Source organism: Lissotriton helveticus, chromosome 8, assembly GCF_964261635.1.
Source record: "Lissotriton helveticus chromosome 8, aLisHel1.1, whole genome shotgun sequence".
In the NCBI taxonomy this organism is placed as follows: Eukaryota; Metazoa; Chordata; class Amphibia; order Caudata; family Salamandridae; genus Lissotriton; species Lissotriton helveticus.
This window is the reverse complement of record NC_136069.1, coordinates 81,781,970-81,789,562: the sequence shown is the minus strand read 5'-3', so window position 1 is coordinate 81,789,562 and position 7,593 is coordinate 81,781,970. Positions and strand designations below refer to the sequence as shown.

The 7,593-nt window shown below is 52.4% G+C and overlaps 1 protein-coding gene across 7 annotated transcripts in view; it reads right to left on the bottom strand.

Moving 5' to 3' along the window:
* Positions 1-7,593, bottom strand: part of SPICE1 (spindle and centriole associated protein 1) — a 591,766-nt gene that overhangs the window by 294,030 nt on the left and 290,143 nt on the right. The gene's annotated exons all lie outside the window — the stretch shown is intronic.

Here is a 7,593-nt window from a genome sequence, read left to right as displayed (position 1 = left end):
AGACAAAGTTGCAAACCTTTGGTGATGTTGATTCAGGTGGATATTTTTTCCCCTCTACAGGGGGGGCAGAGCTTGCCAGCGCCGATGGCGGACGCTTGATCCCGGAGCTCCGCGCCATCGCCTAAATAATCCTATAAATATCCTGCCCACACGGAGCCTGAGGGGACAAAGTGGTGCGCATACCTGACCGGAATCCACTGCTGTCCGGTTCGAGCGGCGGCGGAGACGCTGCGGCGCGCAGAGGTTGGCAGCGGGAGAGCGGGGGCTGACACCTTGGGCCGCTCATCCCCGACCTGGATTTTGGGGGTTGGCCGGCGTGCGTGCCCTGACGTGCGGCAGCCCGGCGGAACATAACCTGGTGAGGAGGCGGAGGGCCGCGGGGGCCCGGGGGCGGTCACTGAGGCGCGGGAGAAGATAGAGTTGGGCCTGCGCTGTCTACACCACCTTGCGTGCTTCGAGGGGGGAGTCTCCCACGGGCAGTTTGGAGGCACGCAGTCGGAATTGAGCTCGACGATCCAGTGGCTCGGACTGCTCAGGACCCGGCGACCTCCCCCCCCACTGCTGGACTGCACGGTGCCCCGTTTCTGTTGCTGGACTCTCCGGACCTGCTTTAAGTGACCCAGAACTTACAAGGTGGCGGCGCGCGACCTCTGGAGCTGGGCAGTGAGGCCCCTGGGTGCCTGGGTACCGGCTGCGGCTTGGTGAGCCCGCGTGGGCGCGACGTGGCTGTTGCAAGAGAAGAGGCCAGGCTGCACAGTACGGTCACAGGCGGTGAGTGTGGCCCGCCTAGGTGGCGTCTTGGTGGTGTGCCCTCGTGCCGGCCTAGAGCTGCAGTGGGGAGGAGCGCTATAGGCCCGGACCTCCAGAGAAGACGGTTCCGGTCGGGTTACCTGGCTGTGTTCCTCGGGCCAGAGTCTGCTGAGTGAGCCGGTTGGAGTGGCTGCAGCTGACCGCCCAGAGTGCTGAGTGGCTGACCACGCGGCGTGGTGCAGGCTCGGCGTTAGGAGAGATCTGACCAGGAGTTGCTCGGGGATTTGAGGGCAACATGGGCAAAGGAGACAAAACTCAATCTAAGCTGCCCTTTGAACAACGCCGCACTAAGGCCCCAGATGGGCAGGACATGGATACTACACCAGAGACTAGAGGGGCGGAATGCTCGATATACGCAGACATTAAAGCTTTGCTGGTGATGATGGAAAAGGGTCTGCAGGACAGCATGACATCCCTGGGCTCTAAAATCGATGCGATTTCTTATCGCATGGACCGCATGTCAGAGAGAGTGGATAAACATGCGGAGCGTCTGGATACGGCGGAGAGGCGCATAACAGAAGTGGAAGAAGCACAATCGGAACAGGATTAAGATCGAAAGCAGTATGATAGAATTCTGCTGGTCATCCAAGATAAATCGGAAGACTTGGAAGCCCGCTCTCGAAGATCGAACATACGAATAACGGGCGTGCCGGAGACTTCTCAAACTGGGAAAATGGAGATCTTTATGGAGAAGCTGCTGACCACGCTGCTGGGAGCTGATGCGTTCTCGCCGATGTTCATTGTTGAGAGGGCGCCCCACACGCTGGGCCCGCGTCCGAAGCCGGGTGCCCCCCCCCTCCACCCCCCAAGTCCAATCATTGCCAAGCTTTTGAATTATAGAGATAGGGACACGGCCTTGCGAATAGCCTGAGAAAAAAAGACACTACAATATGAGGGATCGGACATTTCTTTGTATCCGGATTTCACTGCGAAGGTACAAAAAGAACGAAGGCACTTTGCTCCATATAAAAAACAGCTCAGAGACCTTGGGCTAGACTACGCCATGCTCTACCCAGCAAAATTGAGAATCAATCGTCAGGGCCATTCACACATTTTCACGGACCCTAAAGAACTCCAAAAAGCATTGAAAGTTTGGACAAAGGAGCGAACGGGTAGCCCCAGGAGTCAGAACGACGATGGAGAACACAGCAGCCAGCTGGAGAAACAAGACTGAAAAGGCTACACGGACTGGGGGTAGTGCTTCGCGCAGAGACATGGCGGATTGCTGAGCGCCCGACCTGTACTTGGGGCTCAGCATTGACACACGAAGATTCCGGGCTCCTGAGTGCACAATTTCCACGACTCCACGGGGGGGCTCGCGGAAGTCCGGAGGATTTGCCCTGCGGGTGAGACTGTTTCGATTTGCCTATTACTACCACACTTAGATCGAATGCATTTGGTGAACTACTTCGCGCAAGCTACACACTGGTCCAGGTTGATCAATGGCTCTTGCCCGGGGCGCTCCGGGAGGTGGGCGCATTACAATGCAGACATGTTATAGTAATTTGGCAATACCCTGACGGCTTGCGCTGGGGTGATACTCCCTGGCGATGGTGCAGGGGGCGATGATTGCACAGGCACCAAATAAAGTTAAGACTACTACACCTGGCAACCTCGGCCCTTGCGCTGTGTGCACTGGGTATTTCCTGAGTTTATTGGGGGTGTATTGGGGGGGAGGGCACTGACATGCTGGGCCAAGTTGGGGTTGGTCTGCTGTGGGAGGGGAATGGAGGGTTTCGGGGGGGGGGATAGGCCGTGTTGGGGCTGACCAGCAGTGGGCGGGGGGAGGGGAGACTAACGGGAGGGGAAAACCTTGCTATACTAGGAAGAATAAGCTGGGTTCAAGGCAACGACAGATGGCTCTGTCCTGTTTGCGAAAAGTTTGTTGTGTAACACTTGGGAACCTGATCGATCTGACCTTGCACTTTGCGACTGTAGCGTGCACTGATATACATTTGCTCCAACTATGCCCAACTGTGCGGCGCTATGGCTGACGCCACCACAGACGGTGGGACGCTGCACGCGCCTAGACTAAAAGCTATCACCTGGAACGTTCGTGGCCTGAATGACCACCGCAAAGTCAGGAAGGTCCTCAGCTATTTACAGCACCAACACATAGACGTAGCCCTGCTTCAGGAGACGCATCTCCCTACACACAGTCACATGCTTAGATGCAGAGGGACGGAGGGTAACATCTCAGCAGCGGAGTTTACATCTAGCTCCAGAGGGGTTTTGACATGGGTGAACCCTAAGTCTAAATTGCAGATACAAACACTGGAGACAGATCCTGGAGGCAGATTTGATATATCTAGATGCTACAGCCCTGCCATAGACTTCACGGTTGTCAATACCTATGGCCCCAATTTTGATTCACCAGAATTCTATAAGAACCTTACTGCCAAGGTCAAGCGATTAGACCAGAGAACCTTGCTACTGGGGAGGGGGGGGGGAACGACTTCAACCTCACTATGGACCCGACCCTGGACAGATCATCCGGTCCTACTCGCAGACCCGCAGCCGCTGCACTGGAACTGCAGGGTGCGATGTCTTGTTTGGGCCTGGGGGGATGTATGGCGATCACGAAATCCTCAACAGGGAGGGTACACGCACTACTCAGCATATCACAATGTTCACACTAGGATTGACTACTGGCTCGCTTCCTCCTCCCACCTTGACCGAATAAGAGACTGCAGGGTTCTGCCCAGAACACTATCAGATCACTCACCAGTACTACTGGAATTACGCATTCCAGGCAAAACTATACCACCATTCACATGGAGGTTCCCGCCTAACTCTCTACTGGACCCAGTGTTTAGGGAAGAGCTGGCGGCGGCCATAGATACTTTTTTCGAAAACAACATAGGGTCGGTTGAGAGCTTTCAGGCGGTCTGGGAGGCCTTCAAAGCCTACATCCAAGGGGTTGCGATGTCGAAGCATTCGGGCATACTTAAGTCCATCAGGCGGAGGCTGGTGGATCTCGAGGTGGACTGGAGCGCAGACAGTGTATACTTGCAGATGACACTGTGAGAGAAGAGAATAAGACTCTGCTAACGGAATACCACGAAGAAGCAGACAGGGAGGTCAGACACATGAACAAATATTCCACAGCTAGAGTGTATGGCAAGAGGGAGCTGCCGAGTGCGGTGCCCGCCAATCTCATGAAGGGGGCACGGCGACGCCAGCACATCACGGTAGTGAATACGGCTACGGGAGAACCGGCTACAGACGAAAGGGACATAGCTGAGGTCTTTAAAGAATACTACTCTGACTTGTACTCCTCTAAGAGCGGTGACCTGGAAGAGGAAATGAATGACTACTTAGGCCATATCGACATCCCCACACTGACCAACTCTGACAGGGAATTCCTCATGCATCCTATTGAAAAGGATGAGATTCTAGAAGCTCTGGCTAGCATGAGATCGGGCAGTGCTCCGGGAGCCGACGGACTTACGGTCAACTTCTACAAAACTTTTAAGGATCAACTGCTCCCACACCTATCGACCCTTTTTGATGATATATGTGTGGAGGGCAGCTTACCACATTCTATGAGGGAGGCACTCTTGGTTGCCATACTGAAGCCGGGAAAACCACATGACAAATGCAGCTCATATAGACCCTTGTCGCTGCTGAATGTTGAAACCAAACTATTTTCCAAGGTTCTGGCCACCCGATTGGCGCTTCTTGCTGACGGTCTGGTTGCCCCGGACCAGGCAGGATTTATCCCCGGCAGGAACCTAGTCTACAATATACGCACAATACTGGGCGCGATCCAACACGTGAGACAAGATAGGAAGGCACTTGCTGTCTTCCTAGATATGGAAAAGGCCTTTGACTCCGTGGAGTGGCCTTTCATGCGTATAGTACTACAGCGTATGGGCCTAGGGCAGCCATTCCTACAGATGTTGGGGGCGCTATATTACGAACCGAGGGCTTGGCTCCACATGGGAGACCTAGTCACGGACTCCTTCCCCATCAGTAGAGGAACTAGGCAGGGATGCCCCCTCTCGCCCCTCCTATATGCCTTGGTGGTGGAACCGCTAGCATGCGCCCTGCGAGAATACCACGGAAACGAGGGCATAGGATTCCAGGGCTACAAGATCATAGTGTCGATGTACGGAGATGACACCTTGCTGTATATACGCGATCCTGATAACAACCTATCATCGGTGCTCAGGGAGGTGGCCCGATTTGGGCGCTTTCTGGCTTGAGGGTCAACTGGACCAAGTCGCTGGCTTTCCCACTAACTCAGATTACGCACCCAGCGCCAATGGAATATCCTCTCCAATGGACCACAGGCCCGGTCCGCTATCTGGGGATTCAGTTACACACGGACGCGGAAATCCTCTTTAGAGCCAACTATGGCACTGCCGTTAGCAAGCTAGAAGACGATGTGATTAGCTGGAGCAAACTCCCTCTGTCCTTAATGGGACGTATATCAATAATGAAAATGGTGGTGCTCCCCAGATTTTTGTTTCTGTTCATGACATACCAATGCTCCTCCCCAAATCGTTCTTTGCACGGCTGCAACAACAGATAACGAAGTTGGCATGGGCAGGCGGGCAACCTCGCGTCCGTTGGGCGACACTCACTATGCCGTACTCAACGGGGGGGCTTGGAGCCCCGGAAGCGTACTACCGAGTGGCCCAGGCATCACATCTGCACACCTGGCTGCATGGGGATCGAAACATACCACATGTCCGCATGGAGACTCTCTTTGCCAACCCTGACACGCTCCCGCACACGATCTTTCGATCACCAGATCGCAGAACGGGCATACTGGACTCTTTAACAGCCACTAACCATGCATGGCACAGCCTAGTGCAGATGCAGAATGCTGTGCTGCTATATTCACCGGTGATGCCAGTGGACTGGGCCAGATGGCTGCCCCCACTCAAGGAAAAGGGAGTAGTCACTGCCTTACATAAACTAAACATAAAAACGGCGGGAGATCTGTTTGTTGATGGAGTTGCAAAGACATGGGAGCAAGCACTGGGAGCCTGCGACACGCCCACACTTCTGACACGATTCCAGTTCCATAGGGTGCGTAGCGCTCTGGGCGACCTACTGGGCGGGGACATGGCTGAGCCCCCAGAGATTCCTGAGCTCACACATGTTATTAAAACTGAATCGCCCCGGAAACTAATGTCTAATCTTTACAAGTTGACACAGGCAAATACACGACATTCCTACACTAAGGCACGATTAGCATGGCAGACTGACTTAGACACTATACTGGACGATGACACGTGGCGATACTGCTGCACTATCACTAAGAAAGTATCACTCAATAGCCGGCATCGGCTGGTACACTTCAAATTCCTAAACCGGGTGTACTACACCCCAGCCAGACTCTGCAGGTACGGTTTGAGGGACTCGGCTCAATGCGAGAGGTGTAGCGCCCCAGAAGCAGACTTCTTACATCTTGCCTGGCAGTGCCCTGGTGTCTGGGACTTTTGGGAAAAGATATTTGCAGATATTAGCGGGCTGACTGAGGTGGCAATTACACCCGACCCCCTGGTAGCCCTGCTAGGATACACTAAAAAGCTGCCGAGGGCTATTAGACGCCTGGTAGACATGGCCTGCTTGTAGCCCGCCGAGTGCTGGCTTGTTGTTGGATGAGAGGCCCGCTGCCCACATCAAAGCGCTGGGCACATGACATGCTCTGCTGCTGCACACAATCTGAAAATTATAGTGAACTGCAGCCCCCCACTAGTAGGCCTAAGTACTTCTGGGGCTTGTACCAAACTTACTTGGCGAACAAAGGGGGCTCAGATGTGGCCACACAAAGATAGAGTGTGGGGTGGTGTACAGACGGGAGTGTCTGGGATAGAAGACAAAGTGGAACCTATGCATTGAGGTTGCGAGCATTGCAGAGTGTCTCTTAATAGAAGCTCAATTTGCAGATGTGGTGTGGCGCCGCCTGCCCTATTACGGGTTGTTGGCTGAATGGCTGTGTATACCCCTTTTTATAAGATGTACTGATGCAGAATACGCAGGAGAAGTCAGCAATGTCAGATAGGGGTGAGGGGGGTCTTTGAGTGGGACTGTTGTTAAATATTGATGCTCTCATTCGAAACGCAATAAAGAAATTTAACCAAAAAAAATTCTTTCCCCCTCTACAGACTGACTGTATGCCTCTGGCCTATACCAAACAAGGGTGGAACCCTAGAAAACCTTTTTATGAAAATAGACTAGAAGTGCTGTGCATGTCCTTGGCACTGTAAACAACCATTGAACACAAATTCCAAATCTTCAACCATAGTCACCTGTGAGTTCTCAGAATATTGAATCCCAATAGGTGTATCAGAAGATATTAATACTGAGAGGGGACATTTGTGGGCTATTAGGAATCTGCAAAAGGGACACCATATCCATCAAAACTTATATTAAGAGGTATGTAACATTGTTTTGGAAAATACTATCACCATCTGAAAAACTATTCAGAATTATTCAACTAATTTGGATAGAATGGCTTCGGGTAAGCTATCCTTCTTTCAAATAAGACTCTAGCCCTGTATCTTGAATCATTGTATTATAGCTTTGGAAAGGTACAAAGAGAAGACAAAATTACCATTTTGCAGATCTCTTAGGAAAGGAGAGCTCCAAAGAGCGCAGCTGTGGCATCTCTGCCCCACAAAGAAAGTGCGAATAATCTTTCAGTAGAAGTAGATATTTGCAGAATGCAACCTTCTACCAAGAACGGTTTCTTGGTGCTGAAAATAATTTTTACTGGTGAACTGTGAATTCAAAAGAAAATATTTTCTAAATTGAGAGAGAGATGCA